We start from the raw sequence: 25,530 nt of genomic DNA, 5'->3' as shown, positions 1-25,530 counted from the left end.
AATAATTGGACTAGATTCAAATTTATAGAAACCCTGGCCGATGAACTCGTTTCCTGACATTTGCATAGAAGATATGAAATGCCAACATTACAAAGGCAGCTGAAAGAACTGATCGGAAGTATTCTTGGTATTCGCGAAAATAAGGCTAACGAAGAAGAAAAGCTTGAAATAAGAAAATATTGCTACATCTGTCCATCCAAATTAAGAAGAAAGACTGTATATTTATGCACAACGTGTAAAAAACCCATTTGTTTGCTATGTTCTCGAAAAATTTGTATAAATTGTACCAGGGTAGAATAGATTTTTAACGTTTTTTGTGATTTGCAGGTTTTGTGCAGAATTAAGAAATTATGTTGTTTTTAACAATTTTTTATATAAAATGTACCTATTATTAAATATACATATATTATATTTGTTTGTATACTTATGTTTAATTTTTTTTGGAATATGACTTTAAAAATTTTGGGCTATAAAACATGTTACCATTTTTTATGTTTTTGTTATAAGTCCAACAGTTTGATTTTTTTCTTTTTCTCTAAATAAAAATGACATTACAATATTGTTTTATTATTAAAAACTATTTTATTGCATTTTTAGGTGCCACAAAAACATCTTTTTTTAGCCAGGAGTCTGTCAGACTCATGGTCACCATTTATGTAATTAAAAATAGGGTCACCAGTTAAGGGTTAAGTTGCTCAAAATCGCTATCTAGGTAGGTACATTAAAGATGTCTAAATTTCAAGTTCTAAAAATTAGATACATTTAATTCGGGCAAAAAATTTAATTCTCTAATTGTGCACTAATTTAAGAAATTTCTTAATTGCGCTGATTTCCTAAACACTGACCTACAATCATTGCAAAACAGTTCAAATCCGTCCATCGAAAACAGCGAGGATCAAAAATATATTCAAGCGTTTTAAATTTAAAATTACTTATGATTCCAAAACATTAGTAAAACATTTTTACACTTAAAAATAACTTCCATAAATAAGTAGAACCACTACATACTTCCATCCTTCGGCGCGCATACAGCCGTCCTTTTCTCAGTCTGCACTATGCCAAGTTTAATGGCTGCCGGCTTGTCTTTTGTCAGCTCAAGAACATGTCAGAGAGGCGTGGCAACGCTCTAGCCTCGTTCAGGGTCACCGACACGATTAATTTCTTACCAAAATAAAAGGCGCTGTACACTCGGATCACTCTGTATGCACTTATTCACACATATACAGGGTAATTCAACAGCAAAACTTATTATCTTTATAGTACGTAGTATTGTATGACGTGTGATTTTTATATAGCATCATTTCCACATGTTATCTACGGCAGCCATCTTGGTTGCCCGTCCCCTCTCTGACTGGCGAGGTGCAAGCACATCTGTCCGTTCACAGATACCTGAATTTGTTTTGATATTTCGGCATATTTGCAGTCTTGTTTTGTTTAATTTCGTTAGAATTGTTGAGTTTCTGTTGGTAAGTTGGTGTTTTTTGCGTATAAGTTATGTTAAGTGATGTGTTGTTTCGTAGTTATTACGTAGTAGAAGAGTAGCTGCAGTGCATGCTCCGTGGAGACTGACAGTTGGCTACTGTTTCAAGTTTCGTCTGGCAAAAGGGAGTTTTATACAGTGAAAATAAGGTTTATGTACGAAAATAAAATAAATTTAAATATATTTCCGCGATTAAAGCTCACATTGTTAGAGTAGATAATAAAGTAAATCATTTCAAATCCAGCTGGCATTTATGATAATTATTTTACCTGTAAACAATTTTCTTTTATTCCCAAATGTTCAGCAAAATCATTATAATTCGTGTACCTATATACCAGTAACTTTTTTCAGTTTTCCTATAACCTACTACTTTTTAAATAAAAAGGAGTTTAGGCTGCCTATAATTTTATATTGAAATAAATGATAATTAAGTAAAAAAACTAGTGTAGTATTATAGTTAAATTTATAAAAATCTTTTGTATTTAAAAACAATTATTTAAGATTAATCATCAGAACCTTCTATCTTTTACTTTTTTGGTATTTATCTATAGATACTCTGAAATTAACATAAGGTTATCTGATGGCATAATTTGTCCACTTCTTCTTTATGTTTTTGGTTTTCTTGTAATTGAGGAGCACAAAACAAATAGGCTCTAAATTAGCGTTTGGCACTTTATTAATAAATTGTAAAATACAAAACTGACTACGATCTAAGCTTCCACATATGGAGCCAAGCTAACCTCTCCTTCTGTCGCTTGGCGGAAACCATTCCTTCTACTTCTGTCATATTTCTTAAAGATCAGTTTACACGAAGTATTTCTTAAGATACTACAATACCTCCCTTCTAAAGATCCAAACGATCGGGAGCTTTAATAGGTCTTTTTGACTGCACTGGCAAAACATTAGCTATGTATTGCAAGTATTTAAAGTTTCTTCCTCGACACTTTCACTAACTTTATCACTACTGTCTGGTTCCTCATCAGTCACACTGTTATCTACTACATTAATCATTGATGATCTAATATCGTCAATACAATCAGATACGATTAATTTAGGTGTCTTATTATCATAAAGGGGCGTCATAGGATCAGATCCTTCAAACTCATCTAAATTTAATTTATTTTCAACAGTTTGGTTTAAACCTCCTAACTCATTGAATTTTCCTTTCAATATCTGATCGACATGACGCTTCCAAAATATATTTTCATTAACAATTTCACAAATATAATGCCTACCTCGTAAAACCTCATTTATAACTCCTTCTACCCATTTCCTCTTATTAGGATACCTATAATCTCTTTCTCTCTATCCCCTTTTACAAATTTTTCTTCCCTTTTCATTTTTACATGTAACAATTTCTGAGCTTTATTTTCCAATAACTAATCAAATCTTACGTTTAAAAATAACATCTGAAGATGTAACGCCTGTGGAAACATGTACCTATGGAGTTTCTATAGTGAAATAAATATCTTTGTAATGCAACCTCCATTGGCATGTTATCACCTATAATCATCACCTATCATCATTATAATCTTTGTAACACTACTCTTTAATGTTTTAACTGCATTTTCAGCAAAACCACTTGTTTCGGAGTGATACGGTGGAGAAGTTATGTGTTTAATTAAATTATTAGACAAATATTGTAAAAATTCATAAATTCAATCGAATTGAATTCAGGTCCGTCATCTGTACAAACTATCTTTGGTAGACCAAACCTAGGAAATACTTTCCTAAATTTACTTATTGTTGCCAAGGAGTTAGTCACGTTCATTATAAATGCTTCTGGCCATTTTGAATAAGAATCTATAATGATTAATATCATTTTCCCTCTAAGGGGACCCAAAAAATCAGCATGAACCCTTTCAAAGAAATTATTCCCTTTGCCACATGGTATAACTGTTGCCTGAATAGGTTCTGCTCTTGAAGCACAACAAACTCTGCAATTATTAATAATTTTTTCAATGTCCCTATCTAATGATGGCCATCAAAAATATGATTGAGCGTTTGACATCATTTTTCAAATTCCCTCATAGGTACTGTGTAACTCATTAAGCAATTGCATTCTTAATTTTATAGGAACCACCACTCGATAGCCGCACATTACTATCCCCTGTTCCACTGTGAATTCATTCCTACTGTTAAAAAAAGGCTTTAACAACTCCTCAGAACACTTTTCAGGAAACCCTATCCGAATTAAATTCACTACATTACCCAAACACTGGATTTCTACGTGTTTCTGCTCTCAACCTTAGTGAGTCAATAGGTGTAACATGTTCTAAAAAATTCAAATTTTGAAATAACCAATATATTCGCTTTGTTCATCTATAAACATTTCTTTCTATTCCACTGGTAAACGGTTTAATGCATCTGCTTTCACATTATCCTTTCCCTTAATATACTTTATAGTATAATCAAAACCGGATAAAAATATACACCATCTTTGCATACGTACTGCTGCTATCTTTGGCAAACTTTTAAACTCTCCAGATAATGTAATTAACGGTTTGTGGTCCGTTAAAATTTAAAAATGTCTTCCTGCTAAATATTCATATAACTTGTGAGCAGCCCAGTAAATGCATAATGCTTCTTTCTCTACCATACTATAACCTAACTCTGTTTTCGTTCTATCTATCTATACAGCCCTTGCTGTCCAACTTTGGACATAGGCCTCCTCTTTCTTCTTCCACGTCTCTCTATTGTAGGCAGTTTGTATATACTTCGGGCCTGCGTGTTTCTTCAAGTCATCTGACAATCTCATTTGTGGCCTTCCTCTTTTTCGTTTGTAACTAGTGTATAGTTTCTCCAGTGCATAATCATCTTATTCTATCTGTCGTCTTTCTGTCTTATGGTATGTCCAGCGAACTTCCACTTAAGTTTTGCGATTTGCGTTAATACATCGGTCACTTTTGTTTTGTTGCGTATCCAAGTATTTCTTTTCTTGTCTGAGCCTGATGTTCAGCATTTATTTGCCTTTACATGGCTCTGTTTTCGTTAGTAGCCTTGAAATATAACTAATTGGTCTTTCACTACCATCAGACATCACGTGCAAAAGCACTGCACCAAATCCATATTCACTGCTATCACACACTAGCCTTAATTTTTTAAATGGGTCAAAATGAATTAGAATTCTATCAGACTAGACCAGTCGTCAGAGATTTGACCCCTAAAAATCATACGAACAAGCTGAATTTTGCCGAGAATATTAATTTTAGGACCCCAAAAAAGATTGCGAAAGTGACCACCGATTTCGCATGTCACTTTTGCGGGCGAAATCAATGTAATAAAATTTGTATCAGCTCGACGGTAAAAATTCGATATCTTTTGATGCAAATGTCCTATCCACAAAAATCAAGATGCGTTTTAAAGGCAAAGAGTGCAGCTTTTGTATGCAGTTTTTTTTTATTTTGCCGAGAATAAACTTAGGTTTTATAAAAGTGTTTAAAAAATTAACATAGAGCGATTTTTGCCAGTTTTTACAATTCTCGTGAGATCAATAAGATTACTTTCGTTGACCAGTTGTGGTAAAATTTACATTTTTAGAGATCAATCTTTAAAACTTATGACATGAAATTTCAAATTTAAATTGTGGTAACAAATTGAGGCACTTGAAATATGAATAAAAAACGCAGAATTGAATGTTTTACATTACAAACGATCATACGTCACGGGAAATGAATTTAAGAAGACTGATTTGGTCTAATTAAAGGTTAAAGTAAGTTTATTAACATTTCAATTTCCACTTCGGAAATCGTTCTCAAAATACAAACATGTAGTTTGTGTTTTGAGAACAAAGTTTACAAACATTGTAGTGTCAGTGGCAGTTTCGTCTCTGACGACTGGAGTATTACTGCCAAAAATTAAAAAAATATTTATTAAAACAAAAGTAAGTGACAGAACAAATATACCACTTTTATTTATGCATTTTTAAAAATATTAACGCCAGAAGAATAAATAAGATAAACTAAAGAATTTTTATAAAAAACGTAACATTTTTTAAATCAAACATTTATGTAGGTAGAACTAACTAATATAGGCTGAAGGAGATAAAATCAACTGAGAAATAATGAACACTTTGTGTTCTTGCCGTTCCTCCTGAAGTGGTGGGTGTAGAAAGATGCATTACAATGTCACTTTCAGATACAGCAGATACATCTTGGACATCTGGATATAGGTGAATTTATTATCTTTACGATGTCTCAAAAAGTTAACAAGGAATTCATTTGTATCCTTTTCATTATTTGTCACTTTTCCTACACAATATTTTAATGTTTTCTTGTCACAAAAACATGGACGAAACTTCTGACATCAACTTCTTCCATTGGTTGTTCATTTTCAGTCCAATATGTTTCATCACAGTCAGTAAGCTCCAAGCTGTTGAGTCTAAATCTTCTGAGCTGCTGCTACTGGTTAAAGTATTTTGGCTTTGTTTTGTGCTAAGAGTATGTTTTCTGACTATCTGTTTATTTTGTTTTTTTTTTTAAATATCTTTGTAAGTCGATGAATTTGTCAATTTTTGGGTAGATCTGATTTTTTTCTTGTGTTTTCTAATCTTCCTGGTTTTGTGAAAAGTTTGAAGGGCTAATAAACTGCTTAGAAGGCGTATTTTCTAATTTGCTGGTGTTGTCGTTCTAAATTTAGAAATTTATCCTCAAGGAACTCTGCTATGCTCTGCTGATTTTTTTGCGTTAATGATTCATTATTTAAAGGAATGTCGATTACAGTCGTTTAAAGGAATAAAGTCATTGTCATCCGAGACACAATTTTTGGAAGAAAATGCTGCGTGATAAACCTGATCTAAGATTTCTGTTATATCATATATTTTAATGCGCTGATCGGGATGATTTATAAGTTTTACATGTAGTATTGTAATGGCTTTTAAGCAGACCATATTATAAGCTTATGGCTTGTATGTAGAGGAAGAGTAATCAAAATTAAATGGGTTTTATTTTGCCAGTTTTATTGCTTCTAAAGAAATGTAGCTGTTGTGGTTATCCATAACTAAATGAACTGGCATATCTTTAGTTGGATTTGTGTATGATATAAAATATTTTAACCATTGCACAAATATTTTTGTTGTAATCCACTCAGAGGGTAATGCGACCCCAATACTTTCATTTGGAGCACCTTTAAGCATGTGCTCTTTCCTCGAAAAAATTAGAAGTGGCGAAACTGTGTTATTACCATCTGCATTAATTGATCCACACAAAGTTACCAAAGTGCCCCTCTCTGCGGAAGTTATTTGACCGTGTTGCTTTTGACCCGTCATAGCTATGACTTTTCTTGCTTCTTTTACCGTGGTTATAGCAGTTTTGTCCATGTTGTATATTTTGCTAGAACAAAATTTGTACCTACTTATTCATTACTTGTTTTAAATTGGAGAAAAATTTTTGTGCAACAATTTTATTAAAACCTATTGCTCGTCCTAGTAAGATAGCTTCCGCAATTCTAATTGAGAGAAGATTTCTTTTTATAAATTTGGTCAACCAACGTTTTCCAACCATGTTCCGTTATTTTGGTTCCATGAAAGTGGATATTTTTTCTTCTTAAGGACCTGCAATTCGTAAGCCAGTTGGCACAGGTGGAGTTTTTTTGGAGTTAAGCCATGATGCCGAAGGAACTCATATCTTGGTCCTCTGATTATATCTTGGACATATAATCAGAGGACCAAGATATGAGTTCCTTCGGCTAATTCTCAACGGTAAAATCGAAGGAAAGAAATGGATAGGACGGAAGAAACTCTCTTGGTTGAGGAATTTGCGGCAGGTTTGACAGCGGACCAATTGCTACACGTAGCGCAAGACCGAGATCAGTATAACAATATTATAAGCATGGTAGTCGCCGACGTTCCGTAGGGATATGGCACTCTAAGAAGAAGAGCCATGATGCAATTTGGCGCAAGTTTGTAAATAGTTACACAGCTGGTCTTCCTCTTCAACAGAAAATATTTTTGTTACCGTGTAACTAGAGGTTCAACCAACCCGTAATACGTAATAACCTATACCTTTGTAATGTAGTTCAGGATATAAAATGCCTCAAAGATGCAGCTTTTACTGACAGCACATTATTTTTAATCTCATCAGGTATTATTCCATGTCATTCCATCTTCGACGGAATTATACCAGTAATAGTCTTCTGACGAGGCATTTTGTTGTGAAACAAAACAAAATTTCATTTATTTTTACTCATTTAAGATACGGCTCTCATTGCCACCCAAAAAAATTAAAAAAAGAGGAAGTTAATAAAAGGAAAATACCACTATTAGTAAGTCAGTAACATATTGAGAATATGTTACTGACATATTGGCCTTTGTTGAGAGTAAATTAAATGCAAGACCAACTACTTACCACGTCGAGTAGTAGTATGAGTTTTTTTCCTGGTTTTTTCTCATGATTTACTATGGAAAGTAACAGGAGAATTTTACTGTCATCATGGCATGCGGTTTTTTTGTTAAAGACTAATCATTTGCTATGATTTTTCTGACGGATATTCTCAAGTTATAGTTGATTTCATGCAATCAAATGAACTATTTTCTAAATTTCTCACCAAGTCACATTCATTTTTGGTTTTCTAAAAGTTTTCTGTTACTTCTGTTACTGGTTTGCGTCATATAGTTTCTCATTACCTTCCTCTTCCACTTCTTTATTATTTTCATCGATTTCCTCTTCATGGTATGGCAAAGGTCCAATATTATCTTTAACATCATCTGCGGTGTTTAGATCTATGAAAAGCATGTGGTGCATCGAAGGAATAAACGGTAGCGGATCGATCATGTCTTGCTTTTCCATCTCCCCAACAAGTCTCTTTGATAGATAAAGTTTTTCGTATGGCACATTTTTTAAAGCTTAAAGCTACGAGCCTTTCTTTTCTTCCAGTCGGCTTTATGTTTAGGATATTAAACTCCACCAATTCCGCAATGTTTTTTTGTACATTATTTCGAAAGGATTATCGTTTTGTAGTCTGATCCGTTGAATTTTCAACTAGTACACAGGGTTCTTGTCAGTGTTTCTTCCTTTTACTTATATTTTTCTCTATAATTATATCATAAACCATTAGTTGAAAAAAAAAATCCTCATTTATCATTTTCTTTACAATGAACTTCGATTTATTTCTACACTTTGCCATGATGTCGCATACTTTTTATTGTTTGCATTAAGTTTCAAGTGCTTTTTTAGACATGGAGAAATGTCTTGTGAGTCTCTGTGTGTCCCCAGCTGTAGTTTCATTCCACACAAAAATATCCAGAATCTTTCTCAAAATCATGTACTCTAAAACTCTAGTATTTCAGGTTTTGGTAATACTGAGAAGGGTAAAGCTTTTTGGAAATCTAAGCTACAACCATAACTTTCTTGATTGTTTGTGGAAATTTTGTCGTCATCTTACATGCAATCTCTAGCTAATTCAGCCTTCCTTAGCCAAAGCTCATGATCCCTTTTAAGTATTCTCTTATCTTCCTGGCTTAAACCAGGGTTAGATATTTTAATTTTGTATTTATCTTAACATTTGCGTGTAACTTTCTTAGGACTGTAAAAATTCCCGTTGGATTTTTATGGTATGTATATCTATAAAAGTGTTCCTCTCCCCACTTCAGAACATTTTTCGTAGGTTCAATGATTCGCATAGATATTTCCTATTAGGACTATGTTTCCTCGTGTAATGGTTTTGGTATGAAGGAAATATTTGAATATGTTGCATTACATAGTTTATATCGTCTTCTGATATTTTACGTGTGGTACAGCCTTTTAATCCCCTTTAATCGTCTCCTAGGGTCCTACCGTCTTTTGTTTTTCATAAATCGCGGGCAACTCTTCCCTCAGACACATTGTAAGTATCCAGAAAGTATCTCTTACAAACCATATCGGATGATTAATTGTTTGGTTTCAAGTAATATTCATTCGAACAAAATCTGTGAGTTCATCCGTTCTTTTTTGGTCTTTTTTGCTTTACTGCATATGTATCAAGCCATATAAAAATATATTTTGTCTCTTGAATTATCTTATCTTCCAAAACGATTAAAATAAACACTTCCTTGGTTCTAGTGTCATTTTGTCATTACATTTTATTTTACAGGAACAAGTATGTTAACATGTTTTACCTTCGATAATTGTTCCCTTTTTTGACACATATCGTTCTCCAGAATTTCGGTCTTGCCCGCTATAGTTTGCTTATGCTGGGAAGGATTTCAAAATCTTTTCGTACATTTATACTTGTTGGACCATTTTTGTTGGTCCATTATCAGAAGATGAATGCAGATTTCCATTTGCATCTGCCTTTTTACTGCAGAAGGATCGAGAAAGTATTCTAAATAATTATTAGGCCTAGGCCTGGGTTGATCAGGTCGACGTTAGGATCTCTATCTACATCGTCAAAAAATATGATAAATGTGAGTTTTCATGATCAGTTGAAATGGGTTGAACATTCAAATCCATTATATAAATTTTGTGTTATTATTCTTTTATTTATGCAATCACAGTTTCCAATAATAATAACTAAGCAATTAGAAAGTCTTTGAATTTACTAATAACACTTAAAAACTTATTCACCTTTTTTCACTGAATGAAACAAGTTTTTCAGTCAATAATGATCGAAACTGCACTTAACCGCTGTTTACACAACAACAAACAGTGACTTACTTCACTCTCATTATCGACATAACAAATGTTTTGTAGAGAAAGGAAATTAGTGCTACTTCTAGTGTCGAATTCACTTTCATTCTCAATAGTACTATGTCAAGGGATCTGAAAAATGGACTTAAATCATTTTTTGAAATTTTATCACTTTTATTCTCAATCCTTAGCCACTATTACTATCAATAAATTCATCTATCATTGATAAACTCGTGTTTTCTTATATATCTAGACGTTATTGCCTTTTTTCTGTATAGCTTACTCAGTATTAATAAATAATGGTGTAAAATACCGACTCGAAGAGAGTAGAGGGCATTATCGTTTTTTTACCAAAATAATCGAAATAAATTTGGCATCCAATTTCGAGCAAACAAGGCAATTCACCTCTAACGCCACCTAAATATAATTTATTTGCTTAACTTCGGATGTCTGTAGCTTAGAATAAAGGCGGAATTAGGCGTAGGTCGAAAAAATTTCTAGAAGGAAACAAAAATTGTTTCAAGTTGCTTCTCTTAACAGGTATTGTATTGTTTTTTGAGTCAACTATTCAAATGAAAGATAAATATTTTTATATAATCAAAATATTCAAGATGTATACCTAATCGTATTTGAGATTGGAGATTATTTCAACTAATTTGAATAGCTGTGGACCGAAATCCGCCGCTCCTAAGTAAAAATAATTAGACATCTTCTAATTATAAGGAACGTTACCACGATCTTCATCTTACAGGATACCAAGTTTAACACTCTTCTTCTTCTTTTCTTAATGCAGGCCAGACATGTTAATTTCTTTTTTTTTTATTAGTGGCCTCTCTTCAGTCTTGTTTCCTCAACGAAGGCCAACCGTTTCTTCATTAGTAGTTCTAGGATCTCTTCTGGTTTAATGCTCAGTTGGCCAGTGAATTCTTGCCTCATATCACTTAGCACATTTGAGCGTTTCACGTTAAGAAAATAACATTGCGGAGATAGGGCCATGTATTTCTTATGGACGATAGAAGCGCAGCGATGCCACGATGAACACAAGCACGATTCAGGGTCGTATAATTTGTATTTTCGTTTTCACAGACATGAATTAAATTAATGTTTTTTAACGTAATTGACCAAAAATGCCCAATCGAAACAAGAGATGAAAAGTAGGGAAAATGATTTTAATTAAATAAATAGTATTTACAAAAGATAATTTTATTTTATATTATTTTAATTATAGTAACGACAGTTTATTTGTTTTTCGGTAAGAATATCATATACCATGAATCATAGAAATCAGTAGAAAATATTGCCTAGTTAAATCATGCACTTTGCCGGCTATTAAAGATTTAAAAGCAAATAAACGGACCGCTTGGAATGCATATATCTAATTACTAATTGCAACTTAAAATAATACGGTGTACGTATGTCAGCGATTTTATGTCGTTCTCTGAGACTACATAATGATAATAAGGCTTTGTGGTTCTTCAGTTGTTATTCTGACTTAACAGTTAAATGTTAATTGAAAATGGAAATTCGAAAAATATATCGACAATCTAGTAAACCGCACGCCTGAGAGTTTTGGCAACACTGATCTCCATAAGCCTAATGTTATTTTCTTAACGTGGAACGCTGTATAGAGGATGTGTACGACAGTCTCTTTTTATATTTCGTATTTTCTGCACCACGGTTCATTCACCTTACCTATTTTCCAATATCTTTCGTTTACTGAGGTACATCAAATTATCCGAGAGTTTTTGAAAGTACTGAACCATATGTATCTGTCGGTCGTATCACTAATGTGTATAGCCAACAGATTACCTTTAGTTTCAGCCACCACGTTTTGCCTATAACTTGTCTACAGTTCCAGAAGAGTCGTGTAGCCCTGTTATGGTTATGTTGTTAATGAGTATTTGTACTTTCTAGTCCTCCCCAAATAATTCTCTCTCAGTCTAATAAGCGTCTTCCTATTTGTAAAGGCTACTAGTTTAATCATCAATCTAATCACAGATTTACACTTTTTTAATGTTAATTAAATAAGTTTAATTAAACTTAGATCTAAGATCTCTTAAAACTAGAAACATGGAACGACATACTGCAGAGAGACGGCAATATATTTGTGGTAAATAAAGTTATTTAAACGGTCTAAGAGGGACGCACGGGAATGCATCTGAAGAATACTGATACACTGAGAGGTTTCCTCCAACATTGGTTAAGTTAGTAGGGTGCTGCTCGACTCGCGAACCCATTACTAGCTCTGCTACCACCAGCATGACCGCTTCCCATGCGACTACCACTTCCGCCTCCAAGACCTCCTCCCATTCGGCCACCGCCGATGCTACCACCACCACCGGTAGGTCCGCTGCTACTAGTTTAGTTTTACAAGGCTTAACGGAGAGGTGCAGTTTTGAAAAATTGCTTTTTTCTTAGACAAGTGCCCCCAAAGGCCTTTAAAATCTCTTCTTTTTCGGGTTCTTTTTGATGCATGAGTTTGAATTAATTATTCTTTTTTATAGAGTAACATCCTCACACTATACAAGTGCTTTGCTAAGGTCCTAGGATTTGTCTTAACGCTTCTTAAATTTTAGAAATCCATTGATTATCTTTTTTCAGATTTTTCAGAAATGTATTTTTATTGCGTCACTCTCTTGTAAACCCTTGCTTTATGTTTACGTAAATCTTCTTCAATATTCTATAATAAACCAGTTTAAAACAGATTTCACAGTTCCACACTCCTATCTTCTTCTTCTTCCTTCTTATATGTAGGCTTTAAATACTGTTTCTTCTTCAATATTAGCCTCCTAAATTGTTTAAATTATCGCACCAACTTTTTCTTGTTCTAATAATACTTCTTCGCCCATTTGGTGACTTATCTCATGCTTTTCGTACTATTTTATCCTCTGCCATTCTACTAATGTGTTCGTTCAACTCTTGTTTCCGTTTTCTCACCCATCCATTTATGTCTTCTATATTCTATGCTCATCCATTTATGTCTTCTATATTCTATTATGTTTTCGCTTCTCTCCCTATCCAACAGACTTTTCCCTGATATTTGTCGGAGTATTTTCATCTCTGTTATTTCTAGTAGTAGTCGTCTCAGCCGTGTATGTTAATATAGGTCTATGCTGCTTTATAGATTCTTGTTTTTGTGTCATGTCTTAGGTGTTTTAAGCTTTGTTGTCGTACGTCTTCTTCAACATCTCCGTAACTAGTTACATCTATTCCCAGATATCTAAACCTGGCTTCCTGCTTTATTATTTTCCCATCAATTTCGATTTTACATCGTAGGGGATATTTAGATGTTTTGAAACATTTGTTTTTTTTTCTGCTGATATTATCATATTTTATTTCTTGGCTGTTGCATTGAAGATGTGTGTTAATCTTTGGAGCTCGCTTAGGTCTCGGCGATGAATGCGGCGTCGTCTGTATAACATAATATTTCGATTTCTTTGTTCCCCATTCTATAACCATAACCTTTACGTACTGGTTGAATTATTTCGTCCATTATTATATTAAAGAGAAGTGGGCTTAACACCCTGTCTGACTTCGCTTTGTACTGGTATACACTGTGTTAGTTTTTCATTTATCTTTGTCTGTATTCGATTATGGAAGTAGATGTTTTCGATGGTTTGTATAATATTGATTGGTATGTTTCTTTTATACAGTAGGTGTAAGACGTCTTCGAATTAGATGCGATCGAAAGCCTTTGTCAGGTCTATAAAACATAGATATGCTGGTTTATTGTACTCGATGGCCTCTGAGAGTATAAATACAGTATCCACGCAGGATCTTCGGGATCTGAATCCTTGTTGTTCATCTGATAAAGTTGTTAATGTATTGATTTTGTTGGTTAGGACTTTTGTGGTAAGTTTAAGTGCGATGTTCAGTAGATTTATACCTCTATAATTGTTGAGGTCTTCTTTATCTCCTTTCTTGAACATTGGTATCATTACGCTGTTTCCTCATGTGTCTGGTATCTTGCAGTGATATATTAGTTTTTGTATAAGTTTTGTCATTTCTAGGGTTATACTTTCTCCTCCGTATTTTAGAAGCTTGTTGGTTATTCCGTCTGGTCCTGGTGACTTTCTATTTTTGAGTAAATTTATGGCTATCTCTACATCTTGAAAACTGATTTCTATTTCGTGTCTTAATTCAGGTACGTTATTGTGTTGATTATTATTTTCCTTTCATTTAAACAGTTCCGTCAGGTATCTTCCCCATTCCTTTGCTGGTATGTTATTGTATTTCTTCAATTCTGCTATTTCTTTTCGTTCGTTTCTTATGAATCTCCATATTTATTTTTGTGTACCGTATCAGTACCTTTCCATCTTTTTTGTAAAATGTTTCCAGTGTTCATTTTTTGTTCTTCTAAAGAACTGCTTTGTTTCATTTCGAATTCTTCTATAGATGTCTCGGGATTCTGGAGTATTTGATGTTTTGTACTTCGTGTAGGCCTCTCGTTTCTCTTTACATTTCTTTACATTTCTCTTTTATTTCTTTTCTGAACCATGGTATATTGTTGTTGTTTCTTTTGTTCAGTATGACTGCATTTTCCTAGAGCTTCTGTTGCTGCTTCTTCAATGTTGTTTTTAATTTTCTCCCAGCTCGCGTTTATGTCTTCGATGTAGTCTATTTGTTTCAGCTGTATCTTCTGTGGTAGCCTCATTTGGTACATTTCTCTTGTAAAGTCGTTCCACGGTGATTCTACATTGAATTTTTCCTCGGTAATTTCCTGTGGAAAATGTTTTGGTATTATTTTCACTCTTATTTTTGCTAGTACTTTGTGTTCACTCCTATCAATTTCTAATATCCAATATTGTCTAAGCTCTTCCGCTGCTGCTTTCCATTGGTCTTATTTCACCTTATATAGAAAAGTGTGCCTTGTTTAGTTTTTAATTAAGTTCTGTAGTTGAACACGACTGTAGCCGTGTATGTCTACTGATATTAATGATCAACTCAGCGAGAAAGACGCCATTATCGCCGTAACAATTGTTAGAGAGAATTTTACATAATTCGATGGAAAATTAGAAAACAATATTAGCACATAATTAATTCTAATTACGAAGTTTCCTACGAAACTAGTTTAGAAGTATATTACTTATAAAGTTTAAAGAGGATTTTCATCCCATTCTGTTGATTTTCACATACCATTTTGTTAGTGGAGAAATCTTACGAAAAAAAGATATACATGTTGGAGTTAAAGTCAAGGTATTGAAACCCCCTTTCGATACGTTCCCGACTAGCTATATAAGTTCATTTCGGAGCTGTATACGAAATCGAAAGGATGATCTGAACCACAAGGGAGTTCTCGGTCGCCATTTTAACTCGCAACGTTTCCATGTTATGTTCCGTTTATAGACCAGAATAGCACGTTTATAAACCTGTGCCGAAGCGAAAAGGGCCTCGTTCTCATTTCGTATATTATTATTATCTATTTATAACCTTTACAAACATACGGAACATGTCTAAGGGGAGAAAATAAGATCTTTTCGGAAGGTAGGTAGCGGCGATAAAGATCATACGGAATTTATGGATGGTATTTTGAATTTATAATTTCTGGGACAGTGTGTTTAGGGTGAAGTATGAGTTGGGGATATTAAACCGCATATGTTTGAACGGAAATCGATACCTTTTTGTACTTTGATAGTAATAATGCTACATGAAGTTTGCAATGTCGGTAAATCTTATGTAGCCAATACTATCAAATAATATATGCAAACAGCTCTTTTTATGTACTTTTTATGATATTTGATATTTTAATACGAGCACACTAATAAATTTGTGTTTAACTATGAAGTTTTAGTATTTGATTAATATATAAATCAGCTTACGATAAATATTAAGTAAGATAAAAAAATGCCTATATATTCTATAGGTACTAACACAATGTCTAACGCACCTTTCACACACTAAAAATATGAACGTTCGGTGGTTTTGACGTTCGGTAGTTTTGACGCACGTTCAGAATTGATTGTGCTTTCACACAAGGCGTCACTGCTGCCGTACTTCAGTTTTAACCGAGTCGTTTACCTTATAACACTAAATATAATTTCGTAAAATAAATGGTGCAGTGTATATATGGAGCGAAATCAAATTATAGCGTTGTGGTTACTCTATCGTCGAAAAAAGAGAAATAAGAATGACCGAATTCATTGGATCCATCCTATTAATGCAAAAAGATACGATGTTGGGATGTTTGTCACATTATTTGAAGATTTAAGGAAAGATGAATTAAAATTTTTCAATTATTTCCGTATGTCAATTTCATCATTTGACGAACTACATGGTCGACTGAAAGAAGTCATTCAGCGTCAAAATATAAAAATGAGAAACTGTATTCAACCCGTGGAAATGTTGGCTGTTAGATGTTTTAAAATAAGTTGATTGTAATTCGTGGTGTTTCAATGGTTTTATTGTGAAAATGAAACAGTTATATCAAAAATTATTAAAATTATTTAATTATTTATTTATTAAATTGAACCATAAATGAAAAAAAGAAATTATGTAGTGTTTGTTGGTTGAAAATATTGTTGGGCTTGATGTTGTGAAAAGGAATGGTTGTGAAAGGATAGTTGTGAATAGGAAGAGTAACTGGGATAGGAACGCCAGTAGTTAGTGTCTACATTGGATTGTAGAGGATGGCCAGTGACCCTTTTTTTGTTGTTTATATTTGATATGGTTTGAAGAACCGCCATCTGGCACTCAAGTATTTCTTCCCCACTAAACTTGCTCAAATGGGGTAGCAAACTTTGAAAAAATGCCATGTTCGGGTAAGGTTTTTCAGGGGCTTTCGGTTCCAACGCCTTTAAAATTTTTAACTCTACTTCATCCACTTGTTTGCGCCGCCTGGTTGCCGTCGGTTACTTGGTTGAAGATACTACATCGATCGTTGGACTTGAAGATATTCCTACCGATCCTACAACACGAGGAGGTCTGGCAGCTAACAACGTACGACACATTCTATGCCAGTATTTTATGTCAAGCGTTAGAAGCCTTTCTTGGCAAATGAATAAAATATAATTTATCTAAAACCTACATATTACTACAATATTACCTTAAGTCGGCCATATTATAGACTATAGCATTTACAGGGTGTTTCGCTTTTGTGCGTAATTATTAATATTTCGGTTTATATCTAAAAAAGGGTTATGAACTGAATAAAAAGAATTGTATTTATTTTTTAACATTGAACCTGTACCTAACTCAATAAAGAGGCAATGTTTTGTGTATATTCGTTTGACTTTCGAACACTAAGCACAATATTCACACATATTATGGAACACCCTGTATATTCAACGTTAATTGCAACTATGTAAAATAAAATGTATTATAATATAGAATTTTAATTGTTGTTATCAGAAATACAAATAATTTTGCTGTACTTATCAAATGCGTTTTTTTCATTATCACCTAGTTTTTCAAATTCACTGTAAAGTGCACTACACACATCATTCCAAGCATTTCTCGTCAAGTTTCATTATTTTATATTTCTATTGTTTTGTCCCAAAGAACAGGTCTCGCTTCAACCAATGTTATTAATATTTCACTATTAATTTCAGATTCATTCATTCAGAATCATATTCATCACCTACTTAACAGCCGCAAAGTGTAAATAAAAAATATACCAAACAACCCATCAAGGTACCTTCGTGCGACTGAATGACAGTATCATGTAAAAGGATGCATTAAGTCACGTATACTACTAGGGTCGTAAGCACGACACGGCGCCGTCTGTTTGTAGTGGCAGTGGACGGCCTACACACGGCGATTTCACCGAACGTCTCAACCGCCGTGTAATGTGAAAGGTACCATGCTATTGCTTGAGTCACTATTGGAATGTCATCGTGCGTTCAAACCATCGCACGTTCAAATTCTTAGTGTGTGAAAGGAGCGTATCTCTTCCTGCTATATATTTGCTTATTCGATCATGTCGTGTTGACGTTAAGTGTTCAGTTCCACTACGGCATATCTTGATAATATCTATAATATCTATGAGTTTTATGACATTTTGGCTGATTTTTCTGTTTTTTTAACCATAAAGTTTTGGCTAAGAAGAGATATAATCAAATTAGTACTAAAAAATCAAAATAGAACTGGTTACTTCATACTTTCAAGCAAATTAAGAAGGAAAGACTGTAAGACTGAATGGCTTGTAAATAGGAACGACAATGTAATAAAATTAACCGGCGCGGCTAAGTGACTCGGTTGAGATTCCCCGTTGTTACGGGAAAATCCCGGCGAATAGAACATAAACTATGAACGAAGTTATCGTTAATAGATAGGCTTATTTATTTTGCCGTTTTGATCAGTTTAGTTTGTTTCTGCTGTGGGTGTCTTCTTCTTTAAATGCCGTCTCCCGATCGGAGGTTGGATATCATCATCATATTTTTACTCTATCTACTGCTGCTCTGAAATGTTCTATAGAACTGCATTTAAACCAATTAATCCCTTAAATTCTTCAACCATGACACTCTCCTTCTTCCTATACTCCTTCCTCCTCTTATCTTTCCCTGTATTATCAGCCTTAGCAGTTCATATCGCTGTCCTCGCATTACGTGTCCCAGATATTGTAACTTTCTTATTTTTATTGTATTTATTATTTCGCATTCTTTGCCCATTTCTTGCAATACTTCCGTGTTAGTTTTCTTCTGTGTCCATGCTATTCTAAGCATCCTCCTGTAACACCACATTTCAAAGGACTGTAACTTATTTATGTGTTCTTGCTTTAATGTCCAGCTTTGAAGTCCATATTGCAGTATCGAAAACACGTAGCATCTTAGTGCTCTTACTCTCAGTTTTTATCTAAGGTCTTTCTTACAGTGAATTGTTTTTATTTTTACAAACGCATTTCTTGCTATTTCGATCATTATTGTCTGAAATCCAGGTTACTAGGTATTTGTATTTATCAACCCTTTCTATCGGTACATTTCTCAAATGAATGTTTGTCGGTATATTTGTTTTCTTTGTTATTATCGTGTATTTGGTCTTTTTTATATTCATTTTTAGTCCATATTCTTCACAGAAACTGTTTGTTTTGTTTAGCAGTAATTGGAGTTGTTTAGCAGTAATTGGAGTTGTTCAGCAGAGCTTGCCATAATTACGGTGTCATCTGCATATCTTATGTTGTTAATAGATCTTCCGTTAATGATTATTCCTTCACTTTGAGATAGTAATGCTTCTTCAAAAATGGCTTCACTATATACATTAAATAGTAATGGAGACAATACATCCCTGCGTAACTCCTCTCCTGATTTCAATTTCTGGACTGGGTTCGTTATCGATTACGATTTGTGCTCTTTGATTCCAGTAGAGGTTTGTTATTATTCGTAAGTCCCTATGGTCTAAGTATGACTGTGGGTGTACACTAACGATTTATAAAAATTATGAAAACTATGAAAAAGCTTTGGCTATTCACCAGAAGATTAAGGATGGAGGCGAATTTGTGGCAAGTGGTGGTTGGTTTAATCGATGAATGCAACGACATGGTTCATTTCTGGTGATATAATTTGGTAATTTCTGGTGATAAAAATGTCTGGTGATACTCTAGTGCATCAAAATTCAAGATTTAGTTTGATCAAATGGTTAAAGCAGAAAAATATCTTCTGAACAAGTTTATAATATAGACAAAACAGGGCTAAACATTAAAATGTTACCAGAAACAACTTTCTAGGGAATCATGAACAAAATGCATCTGGCTTTAATAGAACAAGGAATGCATGATAGTGGCCATTTGTTCAAATGCAGGGGGGATAAATAAAATTTCTCTTTTCATTATTGCCAAGTCTGCTTAACCGCTTGAATCCCTTCTCCCTTCCGATATTATCAGTCTTAAAAATCAGCGTGGATGAATTCAGACTTGGTCCAAGTGTAGTCTAATTTAAAGTTTGTTCCAAATTTAAAAACATTTAACAACTGTAAACTTTAGTCACAAACAGTTCTAGTGTCAGATAATGATCCACCACTCATCATGACTGCCATGTATGTGACAAAATTAGTAAAAATTTTATTTAAAAAGTTCCTTTATAAAAGGTATAATAATAAAAACCCTATCGGGCTACATCACAGAACGTTTTCGGAATTAATATTCCATCATCAGTGCTATCTGTAAGTACATGTTTGAAGATTAACTTTGAGTTACATTTTTTTAAATTATAAACTATGTTTAAGTTACAACAGGAATAGATCCACTGCAGGTTGCTAATCCTTAGACGAAGTGTCTGTGAAGTTGTTGATAGCAGCTGATAACTGATGATTAGTTGTTCAGAGGAGAAAACTTGAGAACTCCCATGCAGAAGCCGAAATTGCATTAACATAAGTCAACATAAAAAGTAATATTGTTCTGAAACTATTAATGTATTGTATTTAGAGGACGAAATGTCAACATAAACTTATTTTAAAGTAAAATTGCGCCATATGTAGGGCAATATTCTCTACAATAATGTATTATTAACCTCAGAAATATAACTTTTTTATCTTAAAAGAAATACATACATTATGTACAGCTGGTTCCTAAAAAAACTGATACGGATAGTATTTTAAAGGAGAAACATACTTATTATTTACATACTGTCACTGTCACTGCCAAATCTTAACATTTGTCAGATAACTTGTTCTGGTCAACCTCAAAAAATGGCTCCACATGCTAGCAAAGAATTAAAAGCAAGAATTTTAACCAAATTAGAAGATTAGTCACTATCTGCCGTAGCAAAATATTTTAACGTAAGCAGAACAACAGTTTTTAATATTCATAAAACATGGAAAGAACAACAAACTCTCGAAAGAAATCAAGGTTCTGGAAGACCAAAAATATCTACCGCTTATGAAAATCGTACGCTTTTGAAGAGATTAGAAGAGAATCCTTTTGAAGATGCGAAAACTGCAAGAATTATGTCACAGTCTTCGGGAAGAAAGACAACAACTTAGTGCAGAATTAAGCATCGCGTCTTAGATATCGAACTGCAGCAAAAAAATAAGCTCTTACATCACAACAGAAGCTATCAAGACTTATATTTGCTTTAAACCATCAGCTACAAAATCAAGATTTTTGGGACAGGGTAATATTTACAGATAAGAAAATGTTTCTTCTAAATCTTCTAAAAAGGGCAAAATTGGGGTGTATGGACCAGATAATAATAGATTTAATCCTCTATGTATTGATAGATATCGAGCCGCTGGTCATTTTAGCGCCAATGTATGGGGATGAATTTCATCTAGAGTAATGGGAATGGTATAGCGTATTGATAGCAGGTTTGTTGGACAGATTTATTTGAATATTTTCGAAAACATCATGTTTCCCAGTGTACAACAGTTGTATCCAGAAAATAATTTTATCCTCCAACAAGATAATTGTCCTGTTCACACTGCAAATATAATAAACCAGTGGCTCTAGAATAACAACATCGAAACCTTACCATTGCCCAGCTACAGTCGGTATGTTATTATAAAACGGTTGTATCGGCGTAATTTTATACCTCAAAATGCTGAAGAGCTGTGGCACGGTATACAAAATAATTGGGAAGAGCTCTCTGAAGAAGACAATTTCATAAATCCTTTCACGCGGATGGACCGAAGACTACAAGCTCTTATTAATGCTGATGGAGATATTACAAAATATTTATTTAATTTTTACATACATAAATTAAGTATATTTCCCTTGCTTTCTTTCGAGTTTCTTGTTCCTTCCATTTTTTCTTAATAGAAAAACATGCTTATCTGCTGTTCTGCCTATGTTAATATTTTTTGGTGCCTCTGATAGTGCTCAGTTATCTTTTAATTTGGTTACAATTCTTGCTTGATGTTGTTGAGTTAAGTCGTACGTTTTATTCCTTAATAATAATAACAATAATAACAACAACCCTATTTTATGTAAAAACTATCATTTATATACTCTATAAAATGCAGGAATTTAAAATAATATCAAAATTTAGACTTTAATAATTTACAATTTATGAATTGACATATATATATATATATATATATAATCAATTGTTTGTTGTTAGTTTGTTTATATTATTATTTTTCTGCCATAATAAATATAATATAATGTCAGACCAATAAAATACACTGCTCAAAATGATCAAATCTTACTAAAAGTCGTATCAGTTTTTTTAGGAATCAGCTGTACATGCTCACATAATGAACATATTCTATATTACATATTGTAAGTACACGTCGGATTAACCGGCCAGGCATGTAGTCCCGAGGTAACCGATTAAGAGGAATTGTACTGTGTTACAATCAGTCAGTCAAAAAAAAACGAGATAATACATCTGTAAAAAAACACTACAATTATTGTATTTTTGGCTTTAGCTACAAATTATTGAATTAATGCTAGAAGTCAGAGCAATGACTAGTAAAGACAATCTGTCACTGATAAACGGAATATCGTATATTCTAGAAAGAGGAAAACGGGGAATTAAAACGTATGCATATATACCCAATAGACTTATCTTCTTCTCTTTAGAGTAACGTATTCATTTAGAGGACGTTACCTATCACATTAGTGCTCATTCTAATAGAACGGTCTATTATTATAAAATATACGAGTGTGCCATGGACCTGATAAACCCATTTGACACCTAAGTTTGTTCAAATGACAGTGACCTTTATAAGTGCATGTTGGTTTTATAGTTAACTGTCTTATTTGCAATTTAGATTAGGTAAACGTCCCATTAAAAGATAATAAACAATTTTAATGGATTTAGCAAAGTTATGTGCATTCCAAACTGTGGACTATTAATGTTTGCAAATTATATAATATAATAAATATTATACATATTATTAAAATAATGTGTGTTGTCGGTTTTTTAAATATGCATTCATACCCCGGAGCTGACATAAATTCAGACCATAATCCATTAGTAGGCGTAATGCAGATAAAATTGAAGAAGATCCAAAAACAAACAAATATACCACGGTTTGATGTCTCAAAGATAAAAGAAGAACCTATACGTCAGAGTTTAAAACAAGAAATAAATGATAACTTGAAGAAAATCAAACAAGACGTGATAAAAACAACAGATGTTAATGACAAATGGAACATGGTACAGGAAACTTTAATAAAGGCAGGAGAAAAGCTACTGCAGACAAAAATAAGAAAAAAACGGAGATGGATGACTTCAGAAATCTTAGATCTAATGGAGGAAAGAAGGAAACATAAAGGCAGGAGTAAAGCAAAATACAAGGAACTACAGAGATTGATAGGAAAGAAAATAAAAGAGGCCAAATCCACCTGGCTTGCTAATCTATGCAGTGAAATAGAGGCATATGCTAAACAGCTTTAACATGCATAAGAAAATAAAGGAAATGACAAATACACTGAGAAAAAAGAAAGATGCCCTTCTGAAAGACGCAAATGGAAAAATCATTATAGAAATTAAAGAGAAATTAAAAAAATGGAAGACATACATAACAGATCTGTTTGAGGATAATCGACAAGAACCGGAAGAAATCGACAGCGAAACGGGGCCAGAGATCATAATAGAGGAAATCGAACAAGCAATACGAAACGCAAAAAACGGAAAAACTGTAGGTCCAGACGAAATACCTGCGGAACTACTGAAATGTCTAGACGATGAAACTCTACCTGTACTTTTGGACCTATTTAATGATGTATATAAAACTGGAAAAATCCCACAGGAATGGTTGGTGTCCACCTTTGTAGCAATACCAAAAACAGTATATGCCAAAGATTGTTCAGACTATAGGACAATATCACTAATAAGCCATACCCTCAAAATATTTCTAAAGGTGATTCATGGAAGATTATATAGAAAACTAGAAGATGATATGGATGATACTCAGTTTGGGTTCTGCAAGAGACTGGGAACGAGAGAGGCATTGTTTGCTTTTAATGTCCTCTCTCAAAGATGCTTAGATATGAACCTAGATATTTATTCCTGTTTCATCGACTTCGAGAAGGCATTCGACAGGGTCCGACATGAAAAACTAATAGAAGTACTGAGAAACAAAGATATAGACAGACGAGACTTACGAATCATTATCAATCTGTATTGGAATCAAAAGGCCAATATAAAGATAGAAGAACAAAAGTCCGAAAATATAGATATAAAGAGAGGAGTAAGACAGGGCTGTGTTCTGTCACCATTACTGTTTAACGTGTACAGTGAAGCCATATTCCAGGAAGCGATAGCGGACCAGGTGATGGAATCTCTGTAAACGGAAGAATAGTAAATAACATAAGATTCACTGATGACACTGTTATAATGGCAGATACCCTGGAATCGCTAGGTACAAGAATTGGTAAATAGAATTAACGATTATTGCATTAGATACGGACTAAAAATTAATAAGAGAAAAACTAAATTTATGATTGTCTCAAAACGCAACATGGAAATGAAAGATTAATGATAGAGCAAACCCAAATAGAAAAAGTAGAGACATATAAATATCTGGGAACCTGGGTTGATGACAAAAATGACCAAAGCAGAGAAATCAAAGTCCGAATTAAAACTACAAGGCAAGCATTTGTGAAAATGAAGACAATGCTTACCAACAGAGACCTTCAGTTGCATCCCAGATTGAGGGCTCTTAGATGTTACATATTTTCTAACTTACTATACGGAATGGAAGCTTGGACATTGAAGAAACAACACATAAAAAAAATAGAAGAGTTCGAAATGTGGTGTTACAGAAGAATATTAAAAATTCAGTGGGTTCAAAGGATTACCAATGCTGAGGTACTACGACGTCTAAATAAGGAGTTAGAAATTATGAACAGCATAATAAGAAGAAAACTAGAATATTTGGGTCACATAACCAGAGGAGAAAAATATGTGCTGCTGCGAATTATTATGCAAGGAAGGATCCAAGGAAGAAGAAGCATAGGAAGAAAACGCATCTCCTGGCTGAAGAACCTTAGAGAATGGTTTAACTGTAGTTCACTACAACTTTTCAGAGCAGCAGCCAACAAAGTGACCATAGCCGTTATGATATCCAACCTCCGATAGGAGATGGAACTTTAAGAAGAAGAAGGTTTTTTAAACTCTGTAGGTACTTCATTATATTAAATCTTCATTATAAATCGTTTTCCCCACACCAAAATAGTTATGTGAAAGTTTAAATTCGGCGTTTTTTAGGCATATTTCAAATGTCTTATCTTCTTCTTCTTAGTCGTTAACATGATGTAGGTCGTGATATCATGAAGCTATTAGCTGATTTTTCCAATGTTCCTCCAAGTCTTATCTTAATAAATGCATCATATTATTTGTTGCCAAAACTCAAAATCAAAATCAAATTTTTGTGTTTTGAATATTAGGGTCTAACAATGGAAATTCCATAAATACCGATCAATGGAAGTGATAAATATTATTAATCTCATGAGAATCATAAAAACTGGCAAAAATTACGCAACGTTTGTTTATGTAACAATTTTAAAGAGTGACTTCTGACACTCTGATCAAAAGATATCCAATTTTTACCGTCGATTTGATACAAATT

At 33.5% G+C, this 25,530-nt stretch overlaps 2 long non-coding RNA genes across 2 annotated transcripts in view; one reads left to right on the top strand and one right to left on the bottom strand.

Moving 5' to 3' along the window:
- The window catches only part of LOC140434367 (uncharacterized), a 1,119,986-nt gene that overhangs the window by 59,955 nt on the left and 1,034,501 nt on the right, over positions 1-25,530 (bottom strand). The window lies entirely within an intron of this gene.
- Positions 1,036-25,530, top strand: part of LOC140434369 (uncharacterized) — a 48,314-nt gene continuing 23,819 nt past the window's right edge. Inside the window, exon 1 of the long non-coding RNA XR_011950050.1 lies at positions 1,036-1,466. This is a non-coding gene — a long non-coding RNA (uncharacterized lncRNA). The remainder of the gene's footprint in view (positions 1,467-25,530) is intronic.

The sequence above is a fragment of the Diabrotica undecimpunctata genome, chromosome 2 (genome assembly GCF_040954645.1).
Source record: "Diabrotica undecimpunctata isolate CICGRU chromosome 2, icDiaUnde3, whole genome shotgun sequence".
In the NCBI taxonomy this organism is placed as follows: Eukaryota; Metazoa; Arthropoda; class Insecta; order Coleoptera; family Chrysomelidae; genus Diabrotica; species Diabrotica undecimpunctata.
Note: the sequence above shows the minus strand (reverse complement) of the source record. Positions and strands in the feature narration are given on the sequence as shown.